General features: G+C 38.6%; 1 protein-coding gene and 1 long non-coding RNA gene across 2 annotated transcripts in view; both read left to right on the top strand.

The window, feature by feature from the left end:
- Nucleotides 1–2,323, top strand: part of LOC138010467 (ly-6/neurotoxin-like protein 1) — a 10,525-nt gene extending 8,202 nt beyond the window's left edge. The window contains exon 4 of the mRNA XM_068857441.1: nt 87–2,323. The gene's annotated coding sequence lies outside the window, so the exon portion shown is untranslated. The remainder of the gene's footprint in view (nt 1–86) is intronic.
- Nucleotides 2,324–5,020: 2,697 nt separating this feature from the next.
- LOC138010466 (uncharacterized) overlaps nt 5,021–7,500 on the top strand; it is a 7,284-nt gene continuing 4,804 nt past the window's right edge. Inside the window, exon 1 of the long non-coding RNA XR_011124477.1 lies at nt 5,021–5,167. This is a non-coding gene — a long non-coding RNA (uncharacterized lncRNA). The remainder of the gene's footprint in view (nt 5,168–7,500) is intronic.

Here is a 7,500-nt window from a genome sequence, read left to right on the forward strand (position 1 = left end):
CTGCTGGAGGGGGGGACCTATCTAATTTTTCCTTTGGTGAAACTCATTTTAGGACCCCCCCTTCCTGATAATTATTGCACAGTCCCTAAGATTTCGTTTTGCTTTTGGAATATCTTTTTCTTAATAAATACCAGGAATTTGTAATACAAGAGAGAAAAAAAAAATTAACAAAAAGGGATTTGAAAGCTCTCAGTCGATTTCATTTCCAGGGTCTCCCGTTGCCAAGTGACGCACAAGAGCCTAGTTTTCACTGGCGCGATGAGCGCGAGCTGCTTGCGCAAATGCAGTAGCGTTTCTATCATTACTTTCTTTTGTTGGGGCAAAGATATTAATAACAAGCATAGATCTGCGTTTGTTGATTTTGCTTATTCTTATTGCACAAGCGAGAAGCAGGCTTAAGTTGTGGAGAGTAAATATGATTTTCTTAAGTTTCGTGTGGAGTAGTGGAGTTTGCGAAGCGTGTGCGTGTGCGTGTGCGCGTGCGTGTGCGTGCGTGTGCGTGTGCGCAGAAAGAAACATCGCATTCTCCTTTATGAGACTTATAAAATCGTCCAATTATCCAAAATCTATCTACTCGTAGATGGTACAATGGTGACACTCTTATGCCATCTATTTTATCGGTCTCGTCATACGTTCGAGGTGTGAGTTTTTTAAAACGTTCTAATTCTGTTATTTCGTCGATAGTTATGCTATGAGAATGAAATTATTATCATTTTAATGCTCCTTGAATCTGTTTTTGAATCCAAAAAAGTATTCTTTTGTTTGAAGGTAATTTGTTTATGTTAGGTTCTCAAAACAAAAACGGATAGTCCTACCTAGAGGGTTAAGCTACAAAGGATTTAAGTTTTCTGCATCTTTTTTAGGAAATCGATTTTCTGATAATTTTTTTTAGCTAAACGGTGCCGACGATTTTTTATATACATCAAAGTTGAAAATAAAGCCGGTTTTCGACCGGGAAATTAGACAAAGTGTGGTATAAAATCAAAACACATAAAAAAACAGCCAGTCGGAGACTGGATGTCACTCATTACTTGCGTTGAGCAAAACGTCTTGTGTTTCGTTTGCAAGGCTAGCAGGGAGTTGTTCCAGTGGAAGTGGATTGTCGATTTAGCATACCTAAAAAGATGTACATGTATAGCACAATGAGATATTTTGACAAACAGATTTTTTTTTTTATGATGAACGTAATCATATAAGTATAATCTTTTGTGCGTGTGGTGGAGGGAGCGGGGGAGCTCAACAGTAAAATGAATAGAGAGGGTAGTTTCTAAAGAAACTGTGGTGCTGCGTCGTCGCCCCTCTGACGAAGGGCTAACGCTCGAAACGTCAGCTTTCAGAATCTCTGTACGGTGGCCAATTTTCAATATCAACTCCGTTGATATTACCAAATTTTAGTAAAATGAATAGTATTAGAAAAGAACAACTTTTCTAATACGCAAGGTTATAGGGGGAAAGGCCATCAATTCAGTCATTTTTTCAACAACATTAGATACATCAAACATCAGAATTTAAGTGAAAATGGCCGCTTGAAAGAATGGGTGAGTACCTAGTCGTTCTAGCGCTGGAGCACTAATTGGGGACACTGTAAAGTGAAATCAGGAATTAACGCAAATCAAGTCAAATGTTGGTTTTTGCGGAGAGGAGAAATTAAAAGCGGAGTACCCGACGAAAAACGTCTGGGTGTAGAGTAGAGAACCAACAAATTCAACCCACATATGACACCGACTCTGGGAACCGAACTCGGGCCACATTCGTGGAAGGCGAATGCTCTCACTACTGCGCCATCCGCGGGTGAAATACTTGGCCTCCAATTTGTTACTCTCTTCAAGGACTCCTTTGAAAAGATCCCAGAATCCGTTTAGTTCACTGCTGATTTCCTCCGCGAGCATAAAGGATTGGCAGCTCAAGTTGCCACAGTCCATATGCAATTATTGCAAAAGTTTCGGTTTTTCCACCAATTCCTTTTGACACCCTGTAGATTTTTAGTTTTGTTGAGCTAGTTCATGGACAAAAATGGGCCAGATCCTGCCACGTTGGCCCAGTGCGGGCTGGCAGGAGTTGGCGCAACCGTTGGACAACCCACATTCTGGACGCCCCGGGGACACACAAGGAACCGAGGAAGACCAAGGACGAGATGGAGGGACGACTGACTTCGATAGTTTTGTAAAACACTAGCGCCGTGTTGTGCAAAACTCCTCTTATTTTAATTATCAAATGTCACTGCTGACCAATTAGATTTTATATTTATATTTTTCCAGTCTTCTACTAAATTTAAATACAGTTTCGTATTTTCTGACAAAATATTGCTTCTGAAGATGAATGTTGTGGCATTCGAAACGTCAAGCTATTAATAAGCGTTTTACTATGTTCGTTACCGCTGTTTTGTGCGTTGTTTTTGATCAAACCCTACGTTGTCACCAATAGAGAGCCTGGGTTACCTGTGGCACGACGACGGTTGCAGACCCAGAAATGCATATTACAAGTAGCTAAAAAGAGGAGGGCTGGAAAAACGGTGAAGGAATATCCGGGTAAAAGCTTTTCTACTATGTTAGCTGTTTACTCTCTTGCTAGTCATCCTATGAAAATTGATTTTTTTACTTTAAGGGCCTGATTTAAGCCCGGTTAGTTTCTGAAAGAAATCCTCTTGAAATGAAAATGGCGATTACCTGGAGAAGGTTTCAGCCCGGGCTGAATTGGACCGAAAATCCTTGCCCGGTTTCTGAAACCGGGCTAGGGTTTTCAGTCCGGGCAAATGGGCTGAAAAATCCACAAAAAGTTCATGTAATCGAAATGGAATTTCAGCCCCGGCTGAAAAAGGAACGTAAGCATGCGCATAGACTATGTTTTCCAATCTCTGTAAATAGGCCATTTACAGTTGCTTACTCAGGGACCTAGCCTATGAATGGCTGCGAGGCTGACGGTAGCCTTGTATTGATCTGTTATCATGTAAATTGTGTTGTTGTAATTCTAATTAGTCCATATTAATAATTACAAAAGCACGAACGGTTTGTATCAAAACAGGGTCACCGGCAGCCTCGCTTCCATTCTTACGCCAGGTTACTTAGCTACAACCGTAAAATGGTCTATTTTCCCTGGCCAATTTGCGTTTCGCGGAAAATTTCAGCCCGGTGGGCGGAGCGAAATTTCAGCCCGGGCTGAAAATCGCCATGTAACCAGGCTCTAAAGGCCTAGACACTCTAGGCGACAGGTCTCTGCGACAAGTCGCTCCTTGTGTACTACTTTCAAAACAAGTTGCTGCACACTCAGTGATCTTGTATGAGGGGGAATGTGAACTAGCTTTCTAATTCAATATGGCCGACCATATGACGCTTTCTCATTGGTTCATTTATATTTTGTCGCAGTGACTTGTTGCCGGAAGTGTACACACGGCGCAACAACGCTGCTTTCGCTAGCAACAAAATTTTACCACATCCACAATAATTTTCATCAAATTAACCGTGTCACACGAGGCGAAGTGGTACGGCGACTTGTCCCCGCGACGGGTCGCAGCGACTTATCGCCTAGTGTGTCCCTGCCTTAAGAAAGGAATGTTGAAGCGACAAAATTCAAATTTTAAGTTTTCAAAATTTTCACCGATGGGGGAACTCTTGAGCTGTTTTGACTGTGAGAAATTTTGGCGAGGCAAATCACAATTTTATGCATTATTTTCAGGTTATTTGTTACCCTAGTCCTCACTTTTTTTTTTGAGAATTGTAGTTCATATGTTAAAGTCCATAGTCCGTAGACCACCCAATTCGTGGTTCAAAGTTCGTAGTCCGCAATCCATGTTTTCAGTACTGACCCTTTACAAAGGCGAGAGAGAGTTTGAAAATGAATTTCGAACACATTTCAAAGCTACTGAAACATTCCAAAATACACACTCACCCGATGTCAAAATAGGTTTCATTAATCATAGAAGCTCAGTGTGGACATGGCCCACAAAATATAAGGATTTGTATGGGAATCCCGATAAAAGGCTTAAGAAGATAATTATATAGCTTGGAGCGCCTGTGTTGAGATTAAACTCTTTAAGGACATCAGAGATTTCAAAAAACACCTCCTTTGCACAAGTGAACTTTGATCACAGAACTCCAGGAACTCTGACAAAAAACGGCAAAGAATCTTGCCCTTTGTAACGCAACACCAACTTGAAATAAATAAATCATCATGAGCTAATGGCATTGGACTGAAAACCAGACATTGCTGTCATTGCGAACAAATACAGGAAATGGTTTCCTATGCTTGATGAGTGATGAAAAGCGAAAACAGAATCTTCTTACGAACTGCAAATACCGTATTTGATGCATTTTCTTTATGTATGGAAAATAATCATAAAGGATAAGGATGAAATCTGGGAATCTGTCCCACTAGAATTTAAACGTTTTCCATACATGCTCTTCAAAAAGAAGTATAAAAGATACTTATTGAGAACTCAAAATTGACCATAGATTAACTGCTACAATAGCCATATAAGATGTGCTGCGTAATATGTAGTATTTATGTATGCCGTCTCTTACGATAATAATAATATCCTAGTCGTCTTTAGCGTAGCTATCAATTTCAATTATATTTAACATGCGGCCAACGCCAATTTATGTATACACACATGACAGTGACCAACTCGAAAGCTGATTGGCTACTTTGGTCGCTGTACACTATTAAATATATATATTTTTTATAGCTAATTTCTGTTAGTATTTTCTCCATTATTGTAAACTATGTTATATTAAGTTGTTTCTTCTCTGTAAACATTGTAAAATAATAAACTTGAATTTGAACTTGAACTAAATAAAATTGACTACTGGTGAGTCCAGAGTTCAGAGTCTAGTCCACGTTTTAGACTAATTTCTTTTGGTAGCCATTAGTCAGGGGTCAATTACATCCTGAGCCTCTTTAAATGGGAAAATCATAATTGAGGTTGGCCCTTCAAATAATCCACGTATTTATTGACTCTTTAGTTTTCGCCAATCAACGACCAGGGAATGCTCAATAAATATTTGCGCCCCGCACGAATAATGACATTACAGCCGCACCCACTTCGATTTACCTCTAAACTTTTGACAGTCCCTGTCTATACAGTAGTGTACTCAGCCCTTTTCGAAAGGAAACATGGAAGTCCTGCCTCTCTTGGTATTCGCTTGTATGGCCGTTTCCTTCATACTACATGGTAAGTCGATTCGCAAATTTTAACTAAAAATAGCGTAATTATTCAGTAAAAAAGTGGGATTAAGTATTATTACACTAAGGCACGAGGTCGAAACGATTAGATCGCCGATCTCTTGATGGCTGAACAGGGAAAGCTCTTCGCGACCACTTGTGGACACATAGATAAATGAACCGCCATTTGGCTTTTGAATCATCGGAGGTACTGCTTAGCTCAATGGGGCTTTGGACAGCCTTTCCAACATCCTTAGTATAAAGACAGTTCTCTATTTCTGCAATACGGTATGTCCCCAGAACTTTAGAAAAATCTTGGGTTTTTATTATACTTTCTTAAAATGATTCTTCTTTCCAAAAAACGCAAGCATAAATATCTTTGGATTTCTTTGTTCATTGATCGGTTTTTAACCTGGTGTCGAAACAAAGTTGCATGAGTGCACGACAAATCCCACATACTAATCAGATAAAAAACATGAAACGTTAGTGAAGGACCAGAACAAGGATCAAGGAGCAAGAATCAAAGAGCTCCGACAATGTTTGGCCATGCAAGTATGTGAAAGATGAGGTATCAAAGGTTGACCAGTTTCCGAACTCCCACCTCGAAATAACACGGACTAAACAGTGTCTGTGCAAATTTATGTGCACATCTACCACCCGATGTTGGGACTTCATCCAACCAAGTCAAAGATTGACAAGCGACGCGCTTACACCCATCTTGCTATTTGGATTTAAATTCCGGAAAATTTGACTAAAATTGAACGCATTGAATTTGTATTTTTTTAATTTTGTGTAGAATCGCCGTCTTTGAGAAATTTCCGAACAAATATTGTACGGGATGCCACGCCAGGAAATCCTCCTGTACCATCATTCTTTCGTTTCAATGACTGGTCCTTCACTAACGTTTCATGTTTAACCGGAGAATTAGGGAAGCAGATGTTCGAAGGTGTAATAGCTGTTGAGTTTTATTTCTCAATTATCGAGTTCCATAAGTATAACACTGGTTTGCTTTAAAATCAGAAAAGAACCAATTCACCGTTGCTGTTGAGAAAAGTGTATGCCAGGCAAAACAAGTGGCATCTCGGTAGCCTGAAAGTTAAGAAATAATTTGCCTGTGTTGAAATTAACAAATACACCAGTACACTCTTTTTTTTATATAAGAATATATTTTATAAGAATATCAAGGCTGAAATTTGCAAAATTTTAAGAATATTTTAAGAATAAAGCCGAGGCTGAGATTTTGAAAAGGTTAGATATAATGTTGTGTGTTGAAACATCTGTAAATACAATACAATTTTATGTTTTTAACTTAAACGTATAAAATTATTCCTTTCTCTGAACGGCGAAACTAGCCAACAAAACGAAAAAACCTGCACTAGCTATAGCAAAATGTTCAACGCTAATGACAGTTCGATGAACGGTACATGTAATACATATGTACAGTATTCAGCACAAGAGACATAAACTAAACCGCAAAAAAAGTGTTATGACAAATTCTTTCTTTTTTAAATAACAAAACCTAGCGAAAACGGGATCTAGATACCAAACACTTGTAAGTGATACCCCCAATAAATTCTAAAACGGAAATGTCATAAGCTATAATTTAATTAATTATAATACGACTATTTTCAGCCTAAAATCGGCAGAAAAATAAGAATATTCAGCCTGGGCCGGAAAAACAACATTCTTATAAAAAAAAAAGAGGCTACATCACTAACGTTTCATGTTTAACCGGAGAATTAGGGAAGCAGATGTTCGAAGGTGTAATAGCTGTTAACTTTTATTCCTCAGTTATTGAGTTCCATAAGTATAAAACTTAAAATTGGATTGCTTTAAAATCAGAAAAGAACCAATTCACCGTTGCTGTTGAGAAAAGTGTATGCCAGGCAAAACAAGTTGCATCTCGGTAGCCTGAAAGTTAAGATATAATTTGCCTGTGTTTAAATGAACAAATACACCAATACATCACTAACGTTTCATGTTTAACCGAAAAATTAGGGCAGCAGATGTTCGAAGGTGTAATAGCTGTTGAGTTTTATTCCTCAGTTATCTTGTTCCATAAGTATATGGATTGCTTTAAAATCAGAAAAGAACCAATAGTCACCGTTGCTGTTGAGAAAAGTGTATGCCAGGCAAAACAAGTTGCATCTCGGTAGCCTGGAAGTTAAGAAATAATTTGCCTGTGTGAAAATTAACAAATACACCAATACATCACTAACGTTTCATGTTTAACCGAAAAATTAGGGCAGCAGATGTTCGAAGGTGTAATAGCTGTTGAGTTTTATTCCTCAGTTATCTTGTTCCATAAGTATATGGATTGCTTTAAAATCAGAAAAGAACCAA

Source organism: Montipora foliosa, chromosome 7, assembly GCF_036669935.1.
Source record: "Montipora foliosa isolate CH-2021 chromosome 7, ASM3666993v2, whole genome shotgun sequence".
NCBI classification, from domain to species: domain Eukaryota; kingdom Metazoa; phylum Cnidaria; class Anthozoa; order Scleractinia; family Acroporidae; genus Montipora; species Montipora foliosa.